The sequence below is a fragment of the Microtus pennsylvanicus genome, chromosome 1 (genome assembly GCF_037038515.1).
Source record: "Microtus pennsylvanicus isolate mMicPen1 chromosome 1, mMicPen1.hap1, whole genome shotgun sequence".
NCBI classification, from domain to species: Eukaryota; Metazoa; Chordata; class Mammalia; order Rodentia; family Cricetidae; genus Microtus; species Microtus pennsylvanicus.
In genome coordinates this window covers 150,579,994-150,606,411 of record NC_134579.1, presented here as the reverse complement: position 1 = coordinate 150,606,411, position 26,418 = coordinate 150,579,994, and the positions used below count along the sequence as shown (strand labels likewise).

The window sequence follows — 26,418 nt, the reverse complement described above, 5'->3', positions numbered from 1 at the left end:
ATCACTGTAGCTCTGTAATAGAGTTTGAAGTCAGGGATGGTAATGCCTCCAGACAATCCATTATTGTGTAGGATTGTTTTGGCTATCCTGGGTTTTTTGTTTTTCCATATAAAGTTGATTATTGTCCTCTCAAGATCTGTGAAGAATTTTGTTGGGACCTTGATGGGGATTGCATTGAATCTATAAATTGTCTTTGGTAGAATTGCCATTTTTACTATATTGATCCTCCCAATCCATTTTCTGGTAAACTCCTCAATTTCTTTCTTCAATGCCTTAAAGTTCTTGTCAGATAGATCTTTCACTTCCTTGGTTAGAGTTACCCCAAGATATTTTATGCTGTTTGTGGCTATCGTGAAAGGTGAAGCTTCTCTGATTTCCCTCTCTGCTTTCCTATCCTTTGTGTATAAGAGGGCGACTGATTTTTTGGAGTTGATCTTGTATCCTGCCACATTATTACTAAACACATGATTACTAAAGGTGTTTATCAGCTGTAAAATTTCTTTGGTGGAGTAGATGTTAATTTTTCAATGTACAATAATATCTATAGTAGAATAGTAGTCCTGTTTACCTCATCACAAATACTAAATAAGGCATAATACCATTCACAGAAAAGACTTGTTCCCTATTTTCTAAGTTCTCTACAGGCATATCCACTGAAAGATGGGCATTGGCCTACACTCACAAAAACACTCTCCTATCATTGTAAGGAGTATGCTTGGTGGTTCCTGGCCACATGGCTATCTTAGACCTGAAATAATCACACAGAAAAAGTATTATTTAAATCACTGTTTGGCCCATTAGCTTTAGCTTCTTATTTGCTAACTCTTACATATTAATTTAGCACATCTCCATTAATCTGTGTATCACCATGTGACAGTGGCTTTCCAGAAAATTTTAGGCCTCTGTCTCTGGTGGAAGCAGCTCCATGATCTTCCTCTGACTCTGCCTTCTTCCTCCCAGCATTCTGTTACATTTCCCCCACCTTCCTATCAACAGGTCAAGGGAGTTTCTTTATTCATTAATGGTAATCACAGTATACAGATAGGACTCCCACATTACCTGGTATCAGAAGTGGGATGCAAGTAGTTACTTGCAATAATTAATTGATGTACCAATGTTGTGGACTAAATCTATGTAAAACCTGAAAAAGCTTAAAAAGAACAAAAGAACAGCATTAAGCATGGTTTGGGTCTCTGTTTGCTTGAGGAAGGCAGAGGCATGGCTTCTTTGGGAAAAAATGTCCTGTTTGGTCCAAAGCAGGTAATAAAAGCCAAGCAGTTTTGAAGTGCAGCTTCCTGGGCCATGCTTCCAGCACAAACTCTGGCTTTGGAGCATTTCAACAGTATTTTTGAGCCTGGGTGTTTGTGTGCCCACTCAGAGTTGGAAGGCAAGTGGATGAGACTATGTCTGTGGCTCGGCGCTCTCTGCCTGGGCAGTTGGAAGGCTCATGTTTACTAGGCTTGCACAGGTGGAAGAGCAATTTTGACTATTATATATGACTATGTATTAATCTGTATTTCTTAATTATACATTACATTTTTGATGAGCTATACAAACAGAATGCCTTAATCAAGATCAGAAATACATATGCATAAAACACTGTAGCAGGAGATGACTTATTAAATAAAACCCCATTCTATTTCAGTTTTTATCATCCTAAGTGGGCCTAAGTAAATGCCATAGATTACATTCAACTGATTGACATTCATCACTGTGTAGATTCTAAAGCATGTGCTAGGGCAACTAACATTTATAACACACCTAGCTGTGAAGAATTTCCCCATAGGTATACAGTTACTCTCTTGAATGATCTGATGTGGTTCCATTATCCTCAAACTGCATCAAGATTGGAAGCAAGAGACCTGTCCATTGTAAACATCATATGTGTTCCTATTTCTGCATCCTTCATTGTCATACATGTAAAATCACTGCCCTTTAATCCCAAAGTTCACTTCTTCTTGTTTTGCTAAAAAAGGAATTATGAACTGTGAATTATATGCTTGCATTCTTTGAATAGTGCAATTGAAACTTTCCTTGTCACTTACTTGATTGACAGCCCTGGTGTGTGATTGTTAGCATCACATTAGAGAGGGAATAGAGCAGTTACATATTAGCCCATCTTTGCCATTCTTTTAAAACAAATGTATTGTTGAGCTCCCATTAGATCAGCCCCACCGTCTCAGTGGGTGGACACACCCCTTGTGGCCCTGACTTCCTTGCTCATGTTCTCCCTCCTTCTGCTCCTCATTTGGATTTTGGGAGCTCAGAAGTGCTCCAATGTGGGTCTCTGTCTCTAGGTTCATCCATCGCTAGATGAAGTTTCTATGGTGATATGCAAGATATTCATCATTATGGCTATAGGATAGGGCCAGTTCAGGCTCCCTCTCCTCAGTTACCCAAGGATCTAGCTGGGGACATCTCCATGGACACCTGGGAACACCTCTAGAGTCAAGTCTCTTGCTGACCCTAAATTGACTCCCTTAATTAAGATATCTACTTCCCCTGTTCCCATATCCACCCTGCCTCCATCCCAACTGTCCCATACCCCCAAGCTCTCCCCATCCTCCCCTTCTAACTTTTTTCTCCCCATTTCCCCTTAGCCCCACCCCATCCCCACCTCAAAGTTTCCATTTTTTGCCTGGGATATCCCCAATGCCAGCTGGATGATGAAGCATGTGATCAAACCGGACTCCCTGAACGTGACTGACAAGGAGGGCTGACTGAGAAGCCAAGGACAATGGCACTGGGTTTTGATCCTACTGCATGCACTGGCTTTGTGGGAGCCTAGTCTGTTTGGATGCTCAACTTCCTAGACCACAATGGAGGGAGGAGGACCTTGGACTTCCCAAAGGGCAGGGAACCCTGACTGCTCTTTGGACTGAGGAGGGAGGGGAAGGGGAAGCGGGAGCAGAACGGAAATAGGACAAGGAGAGGAGATGGAAATTTTTAATTAAATAAAAAAATGTAGTGTCTCTTTGTATTTAATTGTTTATTTTCTGACACTTATTTCACATGTATCTCTTAAATTAGCTTTTAGTAATTTTGCTAATTATAACTCTTTATTTTACCAATGTGGGGACTACACACATTTTAATTTTTCGTATTGTTAATAGTTGTTATCAAACGCAGAGATTTACTCCACTGGGACTCTATAACTGCTCAAGGGTTGATGTTTCTTAATGTTTTGGAGAAAGGAATTGGTGTTTGGGCTTCAAAGGATCTAGTCTCAAATTCCTGTTGTTTGTTACTAAAATTTTCAATAACACCTTTTCTGTGTGGTAATAAAAATATTCAAAAATTATTTTTATTTTGAAAATATATATATGTAAATACATAAAGAAATCATAGTAGTACAATATCTAAGCGGGAAATAGTTTCATTTTACTCTGAGTAAATCATTTAGAATGAAGAAGTATGATTACTGTTCATTAGTCAGATTATATGAAATGACTAGGAAGAGACTCTTCCCAAAAATAAATACAAATTGTTATTATTCACTCCCAGCTTGCTTATTACACACTTTTATTATAGAAAGCCTCATAAACATTTTCCTCAGATTTTAGTCTTTATCATCTTCTATTTTATAAAGATGTTAAACTGGCTTATACCAATTAATGTAGGATGCTATTGTTGTGTTAGTGTAACTGGAAATGTAGTCAAAGCAGTTTTGTAGTATAAAAAACAATTGGTCAGAAGTCTCCAGTGAGAATATATGACATTCTGTGTAAATATAAATTAGGTGAAGAGTCCTAAGAAGGTAGAACCTGGCCTTAATCTCTGCAATAAGAACCTGGAGCTGGTCTATCTTTGTACTTTTGAGCCCAGTCTAATCTGTAGCAAATTGTTATTCAAAACCTTGGAATCCATTCTCTGTTATTTACCCACATTATAATTAATACTTTCTGTATACATTGGTGAACACATACATACAGCTTTACAAAATACATCTTTGGTATTTAAATTCATTTAAATATAAATCTTAAAAAGAGATTTTACACCTCCATTAGATAAATCAGATAAAATAATAACACAAAGATCAAGGGCATATGTTAACTATAATGCCCACTCATTATAAAGAATTGAAGGCATAACAGCCAAATGTTTCCCATACTATTGTACACCCAACGGGCATTATTTGACAGTTTTATCAAATTCAGTTAATTTCGTGAGAAAATATGATAAACTCTTAGGATCACACGTCTCTTGAATTTTTCACATTGATCGATGATTTAAAAATGAATATATGAATAGGTTTATTGTTTGGTTAAAGCCTCTGTCCTTGTCTTTAACTTTAGAGTAATTACTGAAAAACCAACAATTGAAAACAATCTTTGAAAGGTGCTGATGTATCACTTTATTTACAGAAGATGCACTCTGATGAACTTTTAAAGCTTTTTACAAGCTTCCACCTACTTATATTATTCTAATCTAACAGCATAGGCCATTTGTATTAGTATTGGCAGTGGTTGAGAATATGGAACAGCTCATAATAGTACATCTATTGACTACTCAGGATAATCTGTATCTCTCTGTTCATATTAGTCACCATATCCTTTTACAGAACAACAACTAAAAACTTCCAGTTTTTACTGGCCTTAGATTTTCCATGGACGAAGTCAATAGGAACACTGATCTACCAAATTCATCATTCCTATTTGAATGTTCAGAGCGTGGTTGTGCAACTGGGATAAAAATGTATAGTCACTTTCACTTTTCTGAAGAAGTTCGTGATTTGCCCCCTAATTATATGTGTCATGAACAGACTATGTGTCTAGAGGTGCTTACAGGACCAAACTTGGCAACAACTGTGATCACTGGGACCACGCTCAACCTCTAAATGCCTCAACAGGTGAGAATTTGTGTTGTGACTTTGCAAGAAATTCTAACCTGCTCTTATAATCCTAGATGCTAAGAAGATTCTGAGGAGGATACTACCATCAAATTTGTGGTAAATGGTGTCATTCAACGTTTTATTCATTAGTAATGGGGCCCGATTTCCCCTTTTGAAATTGAAATGATGGAAGAAGTAACAGATAAGGAGTTTTTTTTAGGAACACGTGACCTAAAGTGTGTTTACAAGTTCTTATGTATGTGTGCTACCTCATGGTGCTCCCTGTGTTGTAGGTCCTTCAGATTACCTATGGACCTTTCAATCCCATCCTGACCAGTCATGAACAATTTCCCTCTCTGTATCAGATGGCTGCCAAGGACACATATTTAGCCATGGCCATGATCTCTCTGATGCTTTACTTCAACTGGAACTGGATTGGACTGACCATCTCAGACAATGATCAGGGTACTCAATTTCTCACACAATTAAGAGGAGAGATGGAAAAAATTACAGTCTGCTTTGCCTTTGTGAGTGTGATCCCAGTCGAGATGCATTTATTCTTGACAAGAGCTGAAGTTTATTATAACCAAATAGTGACATCATCCACAAATGTGGTTATCATTTATGGAGACCCAGAGAGTTCTCTAGCTGTGGGCTTTAGAAGGTGGCAATCTCTAGGTTTACAGAGAATATGGGTCACCACCTCACAGTGGGATGGCACTGCAACTAAGCATGACTTCCCACTTGATTCATTCAATGGGAAAATAACTTTTGCACACCATCATGCTGAGGTTTCTCATTTTAAAACATTTGTCCAGACATTGAACCCTCTCAAATACACAGACGAATTCCTGGCCAGGCTGGAGTGGATGAACTTGAACTGCAAAGTCTCAGCTTCTATGTGTAAGACCCTGAAGAATTGCTTACCAATGCTTCATTGCAATGGCTAAAGGCACAGACTTTTGACATGGCCTTTAGTGATGAGAGTTATGACATATACAATGCGGTGTATGGTGTGGTCCATGCCATCCATGAAATGCTTCTTCAGCATGTACATAATCAACCCATGGATAATGGAAAAGGACATTATGCTCACTGCTTGAAGGTCGTGTTTCTTCTTTTGGATGAAATTTGATGTCATCAACGTCAATGTCTTTAAATGTCTGTCAAAGGTTCCAATTTACTAAATTAGGGAATATTTCAGAAAATAGAAAGATTTATGAAATTTTTTCTTTATAATAATGTAAATCTGATGCTGGTATAAATCTTAATGCAGAAGACATGATGTGGAAGGTACAATTTGTAAAGAAAGTACACTGATTTTGTTACAGAGTACCTGACAATCACCACAGCTATACTAACACTGTAAGCCTAAGTCCTTCCTCCTTAATCCTCTTCTTTATGACAAGATGAATCCTTGCATATATATTTTCAAATATGTAATAATCCATATATGACATGATTTTCACTAGTGTTCTAAACTGAATCTGCTCACACTGTAGGCACTTGGGACCTCATTTCTCATCCTGAGTGAAAGTAATTACACAGTAAACAGTGTCATTCTTCAGTTAAGGACATGCATTTGTGTACATAAGTATGAATGCATGGTTCTTCTTGTGTATGATTTCACCTTTTTGTGTTTCTAGGTATTTCTTATTGTATCTATTTTAATGGGTATATATATATATATATATATATATATATATATATCTGTACATTTGCTTATGTATCTGTTTGAGGAACTGAAAATAAATTTCTCTTGTATCAATGTCTTTCTGTATGACAGTTTGTTTCTGTGAATAACTTTTTGTGTATATTTTCAGTGCATGTATTTATATGTGTTGTGTTCACTTTGTATATTGCTTGAACATATGTATATATTTGTTTTTGTTTGTCTGCCTGTTTCTCTCAATCTATCTTTGTATATGAGCATAAATACATTAATATCAATAGCTCCCTGTGTAGGTGTTTTTGTCTGTGTGTGTATCCCTGTGTGTATTTGTAATTTAATTTGTGCTTGTATTTGTGGCCCTCTTTATGTGTTTCTCAGCTTTCTGTTTTTGTGTCTGTTTTGGTGCATATGTCTCACTTTGTATATTATTGTTTTCATGTGTGAATGTTGGCATTTGTGTGTATGTCTATATAAAATGTATGTTGATGCATTATGTATGTCTATATAGAAGTGAATCTCTGACTGTATGTCTCTGTCTCTCTCTCTCTCTCATGGTGTGTGTGTTTTCATATTGGTGTTTTGTATCTGCATATATGTCTGTGATTCTGTTTGGTACTTTTTTCTGAAAGAACTTAAATTGTTGGAACATTATGATAACTATAATTGTCCACATGATTTACTGTTATTTCACCTCTGGTCACCTTCAAAAATACTGCCTTTAAGATGAAATAAAATGCATTTTATGAATTCAAGAAAGGGCACACACTATAGAATGGTGTGTCTCTTTCAGCTGCACTCCTTTCTGAGGAAAACACGCTTCACTAATCCAGTTGGAGACAGAGTGATTATGAACCAGAAAGAAAATCATCAGGAAGAGTATGGCATTTTTCATATTTGGAATTTCCCATATGGTCTTGCACTTATGGTGAAAATAGGAGAGTTTAGCTCATATTTTCCATATAGTCAACAGCTGCATATATATGAAGACATGATAGAGCATGCAACAGGAAGTAGACAAGTGGGTCTGACTTAACTGCATTCTTTTTCATTACACAACAGTAAAACAGACAATGGGATTGGTTTGTGCTGTCTTATAACCATCTAAAAATAATTAGTCACAGTACAAAGCATTTACTGTCCTCTTTGTATGTTTCTACATTTCCATTTTTGATGTGACATTTTATTAATACTTTAAGAATTTCAGATATGCGTACAATAAATATTTATCATTTCAGAATATATTTCTTTTTAAATATATAGTGTATAATAAATATTACTACTGTGCTATATGTTTATTGATTTTTTTGAGCTCTACATTTTTTGCTCCCCTCTCTGCTCTTTCTCTCCCGTTCCTCCAACCCCCCAAAAGTACCCATGCTTTCAATTTACTCAAGATATATTGTCTCTACTTCCTGTGTAGATTAGATCTAGGTATGTCTCTTCTACCATCCTCATTGTTGTCTAAGTTCTCTGGGATTGTGGTTTGTAAGCTGGTTTTCTTAACTTCTTGTTTATAAACCACTTCTGAGGAAGTACATATGATCACTGTCTTTCTGTGTCTGGGTTAACTCACTCAAAATGATGTTTTCTAGCTCCATCCATTTTCCTGCAAATGTTAATATGTTATTTTTTTCTACTGTGTAATACTCAATTGTGTAAATGTACCATTTTTTTATTTATTCTTTGGTAAGGGGCATTTAGGCTGTTTCCAGGTTCTGGTATGACAAACAATGCTGCTATGGACATAGTTGATGATATGTCCTTGTGGTACAATTGAGCATCTTTGAATAAATACCCCCAAAGCGGTATTACTGAGTTTTAGGGAAGGTTTTATTGCCTACTTTTCTGAGAAATCATCATACTTGCTTTCAAATGGGTTGTACCAACTTGCATTCCCACCAGCAATTCAAAAGTGCTCCCTTTACCCTACACCTCTCCAGCATAATTAGTCATCAGTGTTTTTGATCTTTGCCATTCTTTTTTTCCTTTTTTTATTGAGAAAAGGAGAAAAAAAAATCAAGTTTCCACCTCCTCCTAGCCTCCCACTTCCCCCTCCTCCCACCCTTCTCCCCCTCCTCCCACCCTTCTCCCCCTCCTTCCACCCTTCTCCCCCTTCCCCTAGTCCTTTCCCCCTCCCTCTCCAGTCCAAAGAGCAGTCAGGGTTTTCTGCCCTGTGGTAAGTCCTAGGTCCTCCCCCCTCCATCCATATCTAGGAAGGTGAACATCCAAACTGGCTAGGCTCCCACAATCCCAGCACATAACGTAGGATCAAAACCCCGTGTCATTGTCGTTTGCGTCTCATCAGCCCTCATTGTTCGCCATGTTCAGAGAGTCCAGTTTTATCCCATGCTTTTTCAGTCACGGTCCAGCTGGCCTTGGAGAGCTCCCAATAGATCAGCTCCACTGTCTCAGTGGGTGGGTGCAACCCCTCGTGGTCCCGACTTCCTTGCTCATGTTCTCCCTCCTCTGCTCCTCATTGGGACCTTGGGAGCTCAGTCCAGTGCTCCAGTGTGGGTCTCTGTCTCTATCTCCTCCATCACCAGATGAAGGTTCTATGATGATATGCAAGATTTCGTCAGTATTGCTCTAGGATAGGGTCATTTCAGGTTCCCTATCCTCAGCTGCCCAAGGAACTAACTGGGGACCTCGGCTTGGGCACCTGGGAGCCCCTCTAGGGTCAGGTCTCTTGCCAACCCTAAAGTGGCTCCCTTAACTTAGAATTGTGCTTCCGTGCTCCCCTATCCAACCTTCCTTTATCCCAAACCTCCTGTTTCCCCAAGGCTCCCCTCCTTCCCTTCTAAATTTTCTCTCCCCATCTCCCCTTACCCCCATCCCACTCCACACCCAAGATCCCAATTTTCTCTCCGGTAATTTTGTCTACTTCCCTTAGCCAAGAGGATAACTATTTGTTTTTCCTTGGGTTCACCTTCTTACTTAGCTTCTTTAGATTCACCTATTGTAGACTCTGTGACCCTCATTTATGGCTAGAAACCAATTATGAGTGAGTACATCCCATGTTCATCTTTTTGGTTCTGGGATACCTCAGTCAGGATAGTGTTTTCTATTTGTATCCATTTGCATGCAAAATTCGGGGAGTCATTGTTTTTTAGTGCAGCGTAGTACACTAATGTGTATATATTCCACACTTTCTTCATCCATTCTTCCATTGAAGGGCATCTAGGTCGATTCCAGGTTCTGGCTATTACAAATAATACTGCTATGAACATAGTTGAACAAATTATTTTGTCATATGATCGTGCATCTCTTGGGTATATTCCCAAGAGTGGTATTGCTCGGTCCAGGGCTAGGTTGATCCCGAATTTCCTGAGAAAAGGAAACACTGACTTTCACAGTGGTTGCACAAGATTGCATTCCCACCAGCAATGGATGAGGGTACCCCTTCCCCCACAGCCTCTCCAGCAAAGGCTATCCTTGGTGTTTTGACTTTATCAATTTAGATGATATCTCAAAGTTGTTTTGATTTGCATTTCCCTGATTGCCTAGAAGGTTGAGCACGACCTTAAGTGTCTTTTGGCCATTTGAACTTCTTCTGTTGAGAATTCTCTGTTCAGTTCAGTGCCCCATTTTTTAATTGGGTTAATTAGCATTTTAAAGTCTAGTTTCGTGTGTTCTCTATATATTTTGGAGATCAGACCTTTGTCTGTTGCGGGGTTGGTGAAGATCTTCTCCCAGTCAGTAGGTTGCCTTTGTGTCTTAGTGACAGTGTCCTTTGCTTTACAGAAGCTTCTCAGTTTTAGTAGGTCCCATTTATTCAATGTTGCCCTTAATGTCTGTGCTGTTGGGGTTATATATAGGAAGCGATCTCCCGTGCCCATCTGTTGTAGGGTATATCCCACTTTCTCTTCTATCATTTTCAGTGTCTTCAGGCTGATATTGAGGTCTTTAATCCATTTAGACTTGAGTTTTGTGCATGGTGATAGATATGGGTCTATTTTCATTCTTCTACAGGTTGACATCCAGTTATGCCAGCACCATTTGTTGAAGATGCTTTCTTTCTTCTGTTGTATACTTTTGGCTCCTTTATCAAAAATTAGTTGTTCATAGGTTTGTGGGTTAAAATTCGGGTCTTCTATATGATTCCATTGGTTGACTTCTCTGTTTTTATGCCAGTATCACACTGTTTTCATTACTGTAGCTCTGTAATAGAGTTTGAAGTCAGGGATGGTAATGCCTCCAGAAGATCCTTTATTATATAGGATTGTTTTGGCTATCCTGGGTTTTTTGTTTTTCCATATAAAGTTGATTATTGTTTGTCCAGATCTGTGAAGAATTTTGATGGGATCTTGATGGGGTTTGCATTGATTCTATAAATTGCCTTTGGTAGAATTGCCATTTTTACTATGTTGATCCTCCCAATCCAAGAGCAAGGGAGGTCCTTCCATCTTCTGCTATCCTCTTCAATTTCTTTCTTCAATACCTTAAAGTTCTTGTCAAATAGATCTTTCACTTCCTTGGTTAGATTTACCCCAAGATATTTTATTCTGTTTGTGGCTATCGTGAATGGTGAAGCTTCTCTGATTTCCCTCTCTGCTTCCCTATCCTTTGTGTATAAGAGGGCGACTGATTTTTTGGAGTTGATCTTGTATCCTGCCACATTACTAAAGGTGTTTATCAGCTGTAAAAATTCTTTGGTGGAGTTTTGGGGGTCGCTTAAGTACACTATTATATCATCTGCATATAACGAAAGTTTAACTTCTTCCTTTCCAATTCGAATCCCCTTGATCCCATTATGTTGTCTTATTGCTATTGCTAGAACTTCAAGCACTATATTGAAGAGGTATGGCGAGAGTGGACAGCCTTGTCGTGTTCCTGAGTTAAGCCGAATGGCTTTGAGTTTCTCTGCGTTTTATTTGATGTTAGCTGTCGTTTTGCTGTATATAGCTTTTATTATATTTAGGTATGACCCTTGTATCCCTAATCTCTCCAAGACTTTTAACATAAATGGATGTTGTATTTTGTTGAATGCTTTTTCAGCATCTAATGAAATGATCATATGGTTTTTTTCTTCCAGTTTATTTATATGCTGGATTACATTGATAGATTTTCGTATGTTGAACCAGCCCTGCATCTCAGAAATGAAGCCTACTTGATCATAATGGATAATTTTTCAGAAGGGTTCTTGTATTTGGTTTGCCAGTATTTTGTTTAGGATTTTTGCGTCGATGTTCATGAGTGAGATTGGCCTGAATTCTCTTTCCTGGTTGAGTCTTTGTGTGGTTTTGGTATCAGAGTAACTGTAGCTTCATAAAAGGAATTAGGTAATGACACTTCTGTTTCTATACTGTGGAATACATTAAGGAGTATAGGTATTAGCTCTTCTTGGAAGTTCTGGTAGAATTCCGCATTGAAACCATCTGGTCCTGGGCTTTTTTTGGTAGGGAGGTTTTTGATAATAGCTTCTAATTCTTCGCGACCAATAGGTCTGTTTAGATTGTTCACCTGGTCCTGTTTTAAATTTGGTATATGGTATTTATCCAAAAAAGTGTCCATTTCTTTTACATTTTCCAGTTTTGTGTTATACAGGCTTTTGTAATAAGATCTAATGATTCTCTGAATTTCCTCTGTGCCTGTGGTTATGTCCCCCTTTTCATTTCTGATCTTATTAATTTGCATATTCTCTCTCTGCCGTTTGATTAGTTTGGATAGGGGTTTATCAATCTTGTTGATTTTCTCCAGGAACCAGCTTTTTGTTTCATTGATTCTTTGGATTGTTTTCTGTGTTTCTATTTTGTTGATTTCAGCCCTCAGTTTGATTATTTCCAGTCTTCTACTCCTCCTAGGTGAGTCTGCTTCTTTTTTTCTAGAGCTTTCGGGTGGGCTGTTAAGTCTCCAATATGTGCTTTCTCTGTTTTGTTTAAGTGGGCACTTAGTGCCATGAACTTTCCTCTTAGGACTGCTTTCATAGTGTTCCATAAGTTCGAGTATGTTGTTTCTTTATTTTTATTGAATTCAAGGAAGACTTTAATTTCTTTCTTTATTTCTTCCTTAATCCAGGTATGGTTCAGTAGTTGGCTGTTCAGTTTCCATGTCTTTGTAGGCTTTCGGGGGGCAGCATTTTTGTTGAATTCTAACTTTAATCCATGGTGATCTGATAAGATACAGGTGGTTAGTAATATTTTTTTGTAACTGTGTAAGTTAGCTTTGTTACCGAGTATGTGGTCAGTTTTCAAGAAGGTTCCATGAGCTGCAGAGAAGAAGGTATATTCTTTCCTCTTTGGGTGGGATAATCTATCGATGTCTGTTAAGTCCATTTGCTTCATTGCCTCAAATAATTCTCTAATTTCTCTGTTAGGTTTCTGTCTGATTGACCTGTCCATTGGTGAGAGAGGAGTGTTGAAGTCTCCTACTATTAGTGTGTGCGGTTTGATGGCTGCCTTGAATTTTAGCAATGTTTCTTTTACATACGTGGGTGCTGTTATATTAGGGGCATAGATATTCAGGATTGAGACTTCTTCCTGATGAATTGTTCCTGTTATGAGTATAAAATGTCCCTCTCCATCTCTTCTGATTGATTTAAGTTTGAAGTCAACTTTGTTAGAAATTAGAATGGCCACACCAGCTTGTTTCTTAGGTCCGTTTGCTTGATAAGCCTTTTCCCAGCCCTTTACTCTGAGTAGGTGCCTGTCTTTGTGGTTGAGGTGTGTTTCTTGTAGACAGCAGAATGTTGGATCCTGTTTTCGTATCCAATCTCTTAGCCTGTGCCTTTTTATAGGTGAGTTGAGCCCATTGACATTAAGTGATATTAATGACCAGTGGTTGTTAACTCCAGTCAGTTTATTAGTAGTAGGGTTTGTGTGTTTTTCTTCTTTGAGTTGCGCTGGTGAAGGGTCTCTAGATTACTGAGTTATTGTTGGCATTGTTGGACTCCTTGGTTAGTGATTTTCCTTCTATTATTTTCTGTAAGGCTGGATTTGTGGCTACGTATTGTTTAAATTTGTTTTTATCCTGGAAAATTTTGTTTTCTCCATTTATAGTGAACGAAAGCTTGGCTGGGTATAGTAGTCTGGGCTTGCATCCATGATCTCTTAGTTTTTGCAGTACATCTATCCAGGACCTTCTGGCTTTCATGGTTTCCATAGAGAAGTCAGGTGTAAGTCTGATAAGATTACCTTTATAAGTAACTTGGCCTTTTTCCTTTGCGGCTCTTAATAGTCTTTCTTTATTCTGTTTGTTTTGTGTTTTGATTATTATATGGCAAGGGGATTTTTCTTTGATCCAGCCTATTTGGTGTTCTGTATGCTTCTTGAACCTTCATAGGTACATCTTTCTTCAGGTTGGGAAAGTTTTTCTATAATTTTATTAAGTATATTTTCTGGACCGTTTAGCTGCACTTCTCCTTCTTCTACTCCAATTATTCTTAGGTTTGGTCTTTTTATTGTGTCCCATATTTCCTGAATGTTTTATGATGAGAATTTGTTGTTTTTGCAGATTTCTTTGATCAGAGTGTTTATTTTCTCTATGGTATCTTCAGTGTCTGACATTCTCTCTTCTATCTCTTGTAATCTGTTGTTAGTACTTGTCTCTGTAGTTCCTGTTCATTTACCCAGATTTTCCATCTCCATTCTTCCCTCTGTTTGTGCTTTCTTCATTGCTTCCATTTCATTCTTCAAGTCTTGAACCGCTTCCCTAACCTGTTTGATTGCTTTTTCTTGTTTCTCTTGGTTTTCTTGCGTGTCTTTGAGCGATTTATTCATTTCCTCTACCTTTTTGTTTGTAATCTCTAATTGTTTATGGCAGTTTTTCACCTCCTGTTTAAGGTCCTCTATTATTTTCATTTAGTTCACTTTTGAGTCGATTTCTTCTATTTCTTCAGGAGTAGGGTGTACAATTCTTCTTATTTCAGGATCCCTGAATTCTGCTGGTGTCATGTTGCCTTTCAGGTTGTTGGAGGAATTCTTGCATTGGCGCCTTCCCATCTCTTCCTTCAAATGGAGCCAGGAGAGGCCTGGTGTCTTGTTCCAGTCTTTGTTGTGATTGACTCCATGGGTATATATCTTCAGTGTAGAAGCAGGAACTGTTCCCGTCCAGATGGGATTCCTCAGCAACTAAACATGACCGCCGGTAGGCCAATGATCCAGGGCAAAAGGATGAATGGAGCAAGGGGGGGTGCAGTATCCCGAAGCGCACAGGAAGCCTGGAGCTGGAGCTGAAGGTGCCCGGGCTCCCTTACAGGGGACCCTGAGGCCTGCCCGGTAGACAGGCACTCACCGCTCTGGGTGGGTAGCCTTAATGTAGGAGCTTAAAACTGTTCTTGAGCACTGGCCCTAGCATACAGCAGGGCAGGGTTGGGGAGGGGATCTGGGGGGGCTGTGTCATACGAAAGAAAGACAGCCCTGCAGAAGGAGCTGGGGGAGGGGGGTTTGTGCTCTCTTCAGGGACAGTCCGCCCCTGGATAGCACACAATCACCCGTCCAGATGGGATTCCTCAGCAACTCTCGATCTTTGCCATTCTTACAGTTGTGAGATGGACTCGCATCTCAAAGCCAGCCACGCTGAACTTTATAGAAGAGAAAGTAGAAAGTACATATGAACGCATTGGCAATGGAGACCACGACCTAAATATAACCCCAGCAGCACAGACACTGAGAGAAACAATTAATAAATTGGACCTCCTGAAACGGTATAGCTTCTGTAAAGAAAAGGACACTGTCAATAAGATGAAACAGCCTACAGAATGGAAAAAAAATTTCACTAACCCCACATCAGACAGAGATCTGGTCTCCAAAATATAAAAAAATCTCAAGAAATTAGTCATCAAGAGAACAAATAATTCAAATCAAACTTTTACTCAGGTTCCTCAAATATGGGGAGGATTTGTGAAGAATATACACCCCAGGAAACAAAGTTCTTTTCAGCTCAATAGATATCCATTATGCCCTTTCTCACTCTGCATATTTAGCTGTATTTTTTTTATAATATGCCAGGCTTTGCAGTGCTGTTTTTAGAGTTCATGTGTGTTATCTGACATTTTATGAGACATCCCCCCTATTTCAGATATCTGTTCATCTTTGCTTTCTGTGACGTTGCTGTGATTAAATATTGACCAAAATATTATAGAAAAGAAGGTTTGATTGGGATCATGAATTACAGCAAAGAAATGACAAGGCAGGCAGGCATATGGAGACTGCTTCTAAGTCACATAATCTGAAGGAACATAGCTTACTGATTTTCTCTGCATTCTTACACAGCCCTGACTAGGGACAGCACTGCCCACAGTGGGCTGGGTAGTCCTATATCAAGTACCCATTAATAAAATGCTTAAATAATTTGATAGCATGCTAATTCAATGGAGAGAAATATTTTAGGTAAGGTTCCCTCGAACTTAGTAATGTACTTTGTATCACTGTGATGAAAATTAAGTAGAAAAACCACTTTGTAAGCTCTATAGTGTTTGTTCGTATCAAAAAAAAAAATTCTTCCTCCTAAATTTCTAGGTAAGGGAAGCGACTCAAATTTACATCAGTTTGTTTCCATACATTTGTATGCCTGGTATTATAAAATGTATTAAGCTTAATCTGCTAACTATTTTGGTGTATATAAAACTAGGTAATTGGTGTATCAACATGATAATGAAATATACTTATAGATGTAGGTAAAACTCCTGACACCAGTGTGTATCTGATTTTTTACAGATGCCGCCCTCAGTGTGCAGTGCTGATTGTCTTCCTGGATTCAGAAAATTCTGGCAGGAGGGAATGGCAGTCTGCTGTTTTGATTGCAGCCCCTGCCCACAAAATGAAGTTTCTAATGAGACCAGTGAGTGTTAGCTAGTGAGATAAATCCTTCACATCACATAGATCATCTTCTCTCAGTCATACTGAATGATCAATTGACCAAAAGACAATTGAAGAAATAAAATATATTACTTTCCTAAGTTAAGTTTCATAGGTCTATGATTTTTAACAATTTATTTTAAAAAACTCGTTATACCATTGTAGTGGTATTTCAATTTTATTTTAATGAATAAAAACTATCTGAAGATCTAAGAGTAAAACAGTCCCACCAGTCAGCCTTACAGACCACATTATGGTAACATACACCTTTAATCCCCGTAGCCACAATAGCATGAATGTTTAATCTCAGTCACTACCCTTTCTGATATAGAAATCAGGGTGCATACCTTTAGTCCCAGTGCTATATCCCTTTAATCTGAGCCCTAGAGAGGGGGATGTAAAGTTCTCAGACATGGTCTGTTAGTTTTTTATATTTCACATTTGTTTCATTTTTGTACATCGTATATAAATTTTGCATATTGATACCAATTTTGTATATTGATACAAATTTGATATTAATTTTGTTAAAACATATTGTTATGAATTTTGAATCTTGTTCATGGTATTGTACCTATACAGCTCATTTAACAATATAATGCTAATTTCTAGTTCTGGAAACTTAGTATTACCAACTGTTTAGGAAAATAGAGCAGACCAATCTACTCCAGAGAAGATAATGGATATTGAAGAAACTCCACATTGAGGTTACTTCCTTTGTGGAAAAAGTAAGTCATTTATAGAATAAATTAGCTATAACCTTTGGACTCACCAAGATAAGCTACAGACTAAATATTTTTCTCAATATTTCAAATGCAAATGGACTCCATATTGTGGATATATTTCTTCCCTGTATATATTATATACAGTCACTGTACTTATTTTGTATAGTTTTTATATTAATTATAGCCTTATTTTTATTATTTTTTTGACAAAAAATGGTTATGTAGACGAATTTCAATTGTACTTTAATAAATAAAGACTGTCTGAAGATCTGAGGGTAAAACTGTTTTACTTTTCAGCATTATAGAAGAGATTATGGTAAACAAAAAAACCACCTTTAATCCCAGTAGCCACCCTGGTTAATATAGAATTCTGGTGCTGCATGTTTTTATCCCAGTGCTGCATTCCTTTAATTCGAAACCTAGAGGGAAATATAAAATGGGGTGGGGAGACAGATCTCAGACACAGTCTCTTTCTTATATTCCAAGAGGCAAGATTGCCATTTCAGACTGAGGTCAAGGTAAGAGCCAGTGACTTGGTGTTTTTCTTTGCAATCTTCAGGTTGAGACCCAATTTCTGACCCAAAGTTTTTACTAATTGTGCTTCATACCATGACATATATCTTTGACTCCTTGAAAGTCTGTATTTGCTGGACTTTCCTCAAGAAACAGTTTTTACAGTCATACAAAATTGTGACTGAATTCTACCCATGTGTGGAGTGTTCTATAGATGTCTGTTAAGTCCATTTGGTTAATTACATCTGTTAGTTTTCTTATTTCTCTGCTAAGTTTCTATTTGGTTATCCTGTGCATTGGTGAGAGAGGAGTCTTGAAATCTCCTGTTATTAGTGTGTGGTGTTTGATGTGTGAATTAAGTTCTAATAATGTTTCTTTTACATATGTGCTTCCTGTTATATTAGGGACATAGATATTCAGGATTGAGTGTTTATCTTAATGAATTATTCCCATTATGAGTATAAAGTGTCCTTCTCCATCTCTTCTGTCTGATTTTAGTTTGAAATGAATTTTGTTAGATATTAGGATAACCACACGCACTTGTTTCCTAGATCTGTTTGACTGGAAAATCTTTTACCAACTTGATGGAGGAAGGTCATTGGCTAATAAAGGAACTGCCTTGGCCCATTTCATTGGTTAGAAGATAGGTGGGAGGAGTAGACAGAACAAAACGCTGGGAGGAAGAGGAAGTGAGCTCAGACTCGACAGCTCTCCTCTCTGGAGTAGACGCCTCAGATAGACGCCATGCTCCCTGCTCCAGGGAAGATGCACGCTATGAAGCTCCGACCCAGGATGGACTTAGGCTAGAATCTTCCCGGTAAGACTGGTGCTATACAGATGATAAGAAATGGGCTAGTCCAGGTGCGAGAGTTAGCCTAGAAGAGGTTAGGTAGAAATGAGCCAAGCGGTGTTTAAATGAATGCAGTGTCTGTGTAATTATTTCGGGGTAAAGTTAGCTGGGCAGGCGGCTGGGGTGTTGGGGACGCAGCCCCGCCACCACTCATATTACTACAAATGGCACCCAACGTGGGGCTAACTGAGTCCACAGAAAGCCTGAGAAAGCTTGGAAAAGAATAGAGTAAAGCATGTTTCTTGTGACAATTTCTCTGGTCTACTCTGCTTGCCAGAGGAAAGCAAGTGCCTCATCTAAGAGAGGCTTCCTGACTCAGCTTTAGCTGCAAAGCCTGCAGCTCATTAAGAGGTCCTGCCACGAAACACTTAAACGGTGTTGAAGAAAAGCTGAACGCATGCTTTTCAGTTTTCAGCCATAGCAGGAAAAAGCTGTGCCATTTAAAAATGCCGGCTTAAAAAAAAAAAACAAAACAAAACAAAAAAAATAAAAATGCCGGCTTTCTGGACCATCCTGCCAGGGCAAACTCTGACTGTTTGAGACAGGAGGGCCCGCTACCGAGAGAGGACTTGAGTGTTTTCTGTTGTAGCTTGCTGGCTGGCAGGGACCTTGAAACGCCAAAGAGGTGTGGCTATAAACATGGCTGCAGCCTGTATATCCGCCATGAGGCTAAAAAGCTAAGGAATGGACTGGATCTAGCTGGCAAAGCCACGGCTTTAGTCCTACTGAGATTGCTTGGTAAATTAAAGACTCATGTGGTCAAAAATAGAGAGATATACAGTAAAGAGAGAGTCAAAGACAATGAAAATTTCTAAATGATTTACAGTGTTAAAATATATGCAGACTAATAGTTAAAATTCTTAAAGTAAACCTCTGTGACTTCAAGGTGTGGTAGCACACGCCTTTAATCCAGTGCCTAAAAGGCAGAGACAAACAGATCTCTGTGAGTTCAAGGTGTAGTAGCAAACACCTTTAATCCCAATGCCTGGGAGGCAGAGACAGGCGGATCTCCGAGAGTTCAAAGACAGCCTGGTCTACAGAAGTAGGCTCAAAAAGCAAAAAGTTAACCTAGGAATGTCACAGCTTAGATTCTAAGCGCCTAGTGATTTCAAGGCGCAAATCAAAAGTGCTCCTGGATAGTAAAAAATTGCAGAATCACAATAGGACAGATTCAGACCACTAAATGAGTCACACTGTTGGATGAATGTACGTAGGCTTGGGAGAGAGAAGAAAAATATAGAAAATAAAGTTAATGTTTAAAAAAAAGGTAAAGTCTTTAAAGAGACAGAATAAAGTAAAGTGATAGAGTAAAAATAAGCCACGTAAAAATGGGAAATTCACAGAGAGTCTGGATTATGTACATTGTGTTTTCTTAAAATTTTTGACTGTGAAGGAGCTAAGTACAGAGAGACATTTCATTATAAGGGCTGCCAAGTGGAACCAGAACGGATATCATGAGGGTATGATTTCAGAATTTGGATCTAAGGATATGATACTTTGGAAAGGAGTTTCTTATTTTGTTTTCACAGAGGATGAGACCCTGTTCATTTCTTCTATTCCGATTTGGTATGATGGACCACGTCCTCCTGAAGGTTTGCTGTGAACATCTTCAGAAAATTGCTTTGCTCAACTGCCAACTGAGATGAAACTAGCACACAGGTTATACCATGAAAGACCTAATTAACGACACCCCCATTCAGCAGGAAGCAGTTTGGAGAGAAAAAACTGTGCCCATGTTCCCAATTATGGTTTATAAATGTTCTTTTACATTTAAAGGGGGATATGATATAGACATGAATAATTTGCATTAGTATAGATTTTGCTTTATTGATAGAGATTTAAGGTCAATTTTGTTATACGTATAAGTGTTTCTGATTTTGATTAAGGTATTGTGATTGTGTAGTTCATTTAAATATGTACTGTATAATTAAGAAATATAGGTTCTTAATGGATAATCATCGATAATAGTAAAGGTTGTAGTCATGTTAGTTAGATTTTCTAGATATATAGAGATATTTTAGATAGACATTCTTCATGTCTTTCAAAGATTACAGAATAGGACATTTAATGTTTTAATAACTGAGGACTTTTCATGACAATGAGACACTCTGCTCCTGGCAGCACCAATCTACTTCAAGAGGAAGATGGGCATCGAAGAGGATCTTTATGGAGTTTGATAGCCATTTGGGCAAGAAACTGTTCTTGCCTGGACTATTGCATAAACTGGACACAGAGAACCCGCAGAGAGAGGACTACTGAACTTGCCTAAGGTGAGATGATCTTTCGGGGTTCCTGATTCATGAAAGAGTCTGAGAGACATTCTGCAGGACACAACAGATCGTGACTGAACTGACTTTGAATTTTCATGCTTTATGGTCTGCTGGATACCATGGGCCTGAAGGCTGAAGATGGATGCCCCAACGGTACAGAGGAACTTTGGGTGACTGTCCAGGCAGCGAGATGTCTCTGTCATTTCTAGAGTTTTAAAAGTTGCTTTTTTCTTGTTTGCTTAGGTAGTAATGTATCTTTCTGGAGTCTTTGATGGAGTTAAGAATAGTTAGTTATAGTTTTCCTTAGTTATGGTAAAGATTATTGTAAGTTTTACTTGATAACTCTTTTGTTATATGTAATTTTGCTATGTTAAAGTTAAAGCCTTTTTTTTTTTTTGTTTAAACCGAAAAAGGGGAAATGATGGAGGAAGGTCATTGGCTAATAAAGGAATTGCCTTGGCCCATTTCATTGGTTAGAAGATAGGTGGGAGGAGTTTACAGAACAAAATGCTGGGAGGAGAGGAAGTGAGCTCAGACTCGACAGCTCTCCTCTCTGGAGCAGAGGCCTCAGATAGACGCCATGCTCCCTGCTCCAGGGAAGGTGCATGCTATGAAGCTCCGACCCAGGATGGACTTAGGCTAGAATCTTCCCGGTAAGACCGGTGCTATACAGATGATAAGAAATGGGCTAGTCCAGGTGCGAGAGTTAGCCTAGAAGAGGTTAGGTAGAAATGAGCCAAGCGGTGTTTAAATGAATACAGTGTCTGTGTAATTATTTCGGGGGTAAAGCTAGCCGGGCTGGTGGCTGGGGTGTTGGGGACGCAGCCCCACCACCGCTCATATTACTACACCAACCCTTTACTCTGAGGTGGTATCTGTCTTTGAGGTTGAGGTGTCTTTCTTGTAAACAGCAGAATGTTGGTTCAGGCTTTTGTTTCCATTCTCTTAACCCGTGCCTTTTTATAGGTGAATTGAATCCATTGCTATTAAATGATATTAATGACCAGTGGTTGTGAACTCTGGTTATTTTTCTGGTGGTAGTGTTTGTGTGTTTCCCCTTTTTGAGTTGTGTTGGTGGAGGGTTGTCACATGTCTTTGCTATTGTGGGTGATTTGACTTCTTTGGGTTGAGGTTTTCCTTCTACTACTTTTTTTAATTTTTTTTTGTTGAAAAAATTTCTGCCTCCTACAAGCTTCCCATTTACCTCCCACTTCATCCACTTCTCTCCCTATCCCCCCACTCCTCTCTCCCTCCTACCAACTCTTCTCTCCCTCTCGCCACTCCTCTCCTCCCCCGACTCTATTCCCCCTCCCTCTCAAGTCTGAAGAGCAGTCTGTATTCCCCACCCTGTGGGAAGTTCAAGGTCCTCTCCCTCCATCCAAGTCCAGGAAGGTGAGCATCCAAACAAGCTAGGCTCCCACAAAGCCAGTTCATGCAGTAGGATCGAAACCTACTGCCACATTCCTTGGTTTCTCATCAGCCTTCATTATCCACCATGTTCAGAGAGCCCGGTTTTATTCCATGCTTATTCAGTCCCAGTCCAGGTGGCCTTGGTGAGCTCCCAATAGACAGCCCCACTGTCACAGTGTGTGGGTGCACCCCTCACGAACCTGACTTCCTTGCTTATCTTCTCCCTCCTTCTGCTCCTCATTTGGGCCTTGGGAGCTCACTCCAGTACTCCAATGTGGGTCTCTGTCTCTCTCTCCATCCATGGCCAGATGAAGTTTCTATGGTGATATGCAAGATATTCATCAGTATGGCTATAGGATAGGGTCATTTCAGGTTCCCTGATCTCCAAAATATATAAAGAACTCAAGAAAATAGACTTTAAAATGCTAATTAGCCCAATTAAATAATGGGGCACTGAACTAAACAGAGAATTCTCAACAGAAGAGATTCAACTGGCCAAAAAACACTTAAGGTCATGCCCAACCTCTTAGCAATCAGGGAAATGCAAATAAAAACATCTTTAATATATCATCTTACACCTGTCAGATCGGCTAAAATAAAAAAACACCAGTGATAGCCTTTGCTCGAGAGGTTGTGGAGTAAGGGGTACACTCATCCATTGCTGGCAGGAATGCAAACTTGTGCAACCACCTTGGAAAGCATTGTGGCGATTTCTCAGGAAATTCTGGATCAACCTACCCCAAGACTCAGTAATCCCACTCTTGAGAATATATCCAAGAGATGCCCTATCATATGACAAAAGCATTTGTTCAATTATGTTCATAACAGCATTATTTGTAATAGCCAGAACCTGGAAACAACCTAGATGTCCTTCTACTACTTTTTGTAAGGCTGGATTTGTAGATACGTATTGTTTAAATCAGTTTTTTTGTCATGGAATATCTTTTTTTCTCAACCCATGGTGAAAGAAAGTTTTACTGGGTATAGTAGTCTGGGCTTCCTTCCATGGTCTATTAGGTCTGCAGCACATCTATCCAAGATATTCTGCCTTACATGGTTTCCTTTGAAAAGTCAGGTGTAATTCTGATAGGTTTACCTATTTATGTTACTTGACCTTCTTCCTTTGCAGCTCTTACTATTCTTTCTTATTCAGTATGTTTTGTGGTTTGATTATTATATGGCAAGGGAAATTTTCTTGATCCAATCTATTTGGTGAACTCTAAGCTTCTTGTAACTTCATATGGAATGCCATTCACAGTGAGATCATTTACTTTCCATTGCCTATGAATCAAAGATATAGAATACTCAGCTCCCTCTCCAGCACCATGTGTTTCTCCATGCCAGCATGTCCCAGGAAGATAATAATGGACTTAGCCCCCAACTGTAGGGCATCCAATTAAATGTTATTGAAGTCTACTGAGCAAAAAAGTGTTTTATGACTGTCTAAATTAACCTTTTCAATCAAAATTAAATTATTTGTCCTATCAGGGGGTTCTGCTTTTACCTTTATAAACTGCTATTTTCCTACAGGCCACACATGTCTCCTCTAAACAGAGGCAGTGCTATGTACTCCCTGATCAAAACCCGTTCCCTCCTCCCTTGTTGACTTCCCTTTATTCATTCTCTATCTCTTGTTTTTGATTCTTTTTCCCTACCCATTGTCCTCTTGGACATCTCAATCTCCTTTTGGTTGAGAACTTGATCTTAGTATGTTGTTTGCAGACTCCAAGGGTCCCTACAGATTCTGTTACCTGTTTCTTATATGTCAGTGTGTTTTGGCTGGTGAATTCAAACTAGAAAATGTATCACACAATTTGTCCTATAGAAGACATGATCTCCATCTATTTCAGGGAAAATGTTCATAAAAGAGAAAGACATCAATCTCTCCAACCACAGGATCTGAGATATTAAATACACTCTGTGCAATACAGTGTTTAATCATTTTAATCTCTGTAAACTCACTAGTTTCAGTCAATTCATCATAGCATTCAGAAAGGACTGAAAATATCTGTGTATTCTGATAATATAAAATGGTGTCACCAAGACAAAGTTAAATAGACAACATATTCTTTTATTTCATTTCCCATATTTATAATGAATATTCTGAAATGAAAGTATTGCTATGCAGCAGAGTCTCTCAGCTACATCATCAGCAAAGGATTCAGATATCACAATGTTTAGTCAACTCAATGAACTGAAATATTCTGTCAATAAATGGCAGTAGTTGTAGTAATCATGTTTTTCTCTCTCCAGAAGATGTGGATAAATGTGTGAGGTGTCCAGAGGACCAGTATGCCAACAGAGAACAGAACCAGTGTATTTAAAAAGCTGTGGTCTTTCTGAACTACAAAGACAACTTAGGGATGGTTCTTACCTTAATGGCCTTGTTCTTCTCTGCATTCACAGCTGTGGTTCTTGGGATATTTGTGAAGTATCATGACACTCCCATTGTCAAGGCCAACAACCAGAGTCTCAGCTACATCTTGCTTAATTTCACTCATCTTTTGTTTCTTGTTTCCCTTACTTTTCATTGGGCATCCAAACTCAGCTACCTGTGTTCTGAAACATATTACATTTGGAGTTGTATTTACTCTGGCTGTTTCAACTGTGCTGGCCAAAACAGTGACTGTGATGTTTGCTTTCAAAGTTACAACCACTGGAACAAGGATGAGGTATTTTCTGGTTTCTGTTGTTCCCAACTACATCATTGCCATCTGTACGCTTATCCAAATTGTTCTCTGTACAATCTGGTTGCAAATTTCTCCTCCTTTTATTGACAAAGATGTTCAACCTGAGCATGGCCAAATCATCATTGTGTGCAACAAGGGCTCAGTTACTGCATTCTACTGTATCCTGGGATACCATGCCTCCCTTGCATTAGCGAGCTTCATTGTGGATTTCTTGGCCAGGAATCTCCCTGACACATTCAATGAAGCCAAGTTGCTGACCTTCAGCATGCTGTTGTTTTGCAGTGTCTGGATAACATTCCTTCCTAGCTACCACAGCACCAAGGGCAAGATAATGGTGGTTGTGGAGGTCTTGTCCATCTTGGCTTCCAGTGCAGGCCTACTGGGATGCATTTTTATGCCAAAGTGCTACGTAATTTTGTTAAGACCAGAGATAAATTCTCTTCAATAGATAAAGGGGAAAACAACTTCCTAAATGCACATTTCATAAATTGTATCTGACAACTATAGTATTGGCACCGAATCACCTAATACAATAAACTATATGAATGGCTAATGATTCTCATCATTTCTTTTAAGGATTAGGCACAGCAGTGTCATGTATACTACTTTTCTGTACAATTTCATCTATAATGATCCCCACAGCCAATTATTTTATAAGATTCAATTTATTACAATTAGTGTACAAGAGATGTATTCTTTTATACCTCAATTACTGGCAACATTAAGATTAATGCTAAGTAATTGTACTGATAAAGGAGTGAATGTGGAACTTTGAATGCAAATGAAAACAGAAAGCTTTTAGTAGAGTTAAATATTGCTATCAGATGGAAAAACTAATATGCTCATTTTTGGAGCAAGAAAAGTGAATACTATTGCATCTTAGGAGTTAGAGGAATAGAATTTAGGAGAGAGAGAAATGTATGATAAATAGATATAATGGGTTTTGAGGAAGATAAAATGTTTCTCTGCATTTAAATTCATGTGTGTTTTTTTCTGAGGAAATGAGTTCACTATCCATTCCTTACAACTTGCCGTCCCTATTACAATAGCTCTAATGAAAGAGTTGCACTCTTCTGACTTCCAAGAACAATTTTCTGTGGCTTGCAGGAAGAACTGTGAAGGAAACAACTCTTTAAATTTAGATTTCTTTTTCTCACCACTATGTCTGGTTGTTATTTCTATATTTTTTTCTTTCTGCTGCAGAAAGTTTCTCTGATGATCTCAAAACAAGGCCCTGATCTATAAGTGTAACACAATGCCATTGCAAGACGCTTGTTCTTTTTTTTTTTGTACATTAGGATTTGGTTTTACTGTAGATAACTAGACCATCTAGTCTCTGATTTTTCTTCACCCAAGTAGTTTCTGGTTGGATCAATTTTGTGGATCTGGTATTCAATCTAACCTGATATTGATTACTTACTCTTAGAAATTTTGTGCAACCATTCTTTAATCTATCTTGCGGGCAGGATATTTTTGTAGATCAAGAGGTTTTTGCATGTGTTTTCATCTATAGTTTATGTTTGGTACAGGATAAATTGTATTTCAGTACCAAAGACACTAGCATCCTGGGTTAAAACTCAATGTAAGCACCAGGTCAACTTCTGCATGTTCAATCTGTTGTGAATTTGAAATTGCTTAGGTTTTATTAAAAAGTTCTTGCCATCAA

The 26,418-nt window shown here is 38.5% G+C and overlaps 1 pseudogene; it reads left to right on the top strand.

Annotated features, from left to right (window-relative positions):
* The first annotated feature begins 1,302 nt into the window (after nucleotides 1–1,302).
* On the top strand, nucleotides 1,303–25,200 carry LOC142837542 (vomeronasal type-2 receptor 116-like; annotated as a pseudogene).
* Nucleotides 25,201–26,418: the final 1,218 nt, after the last annotated feature.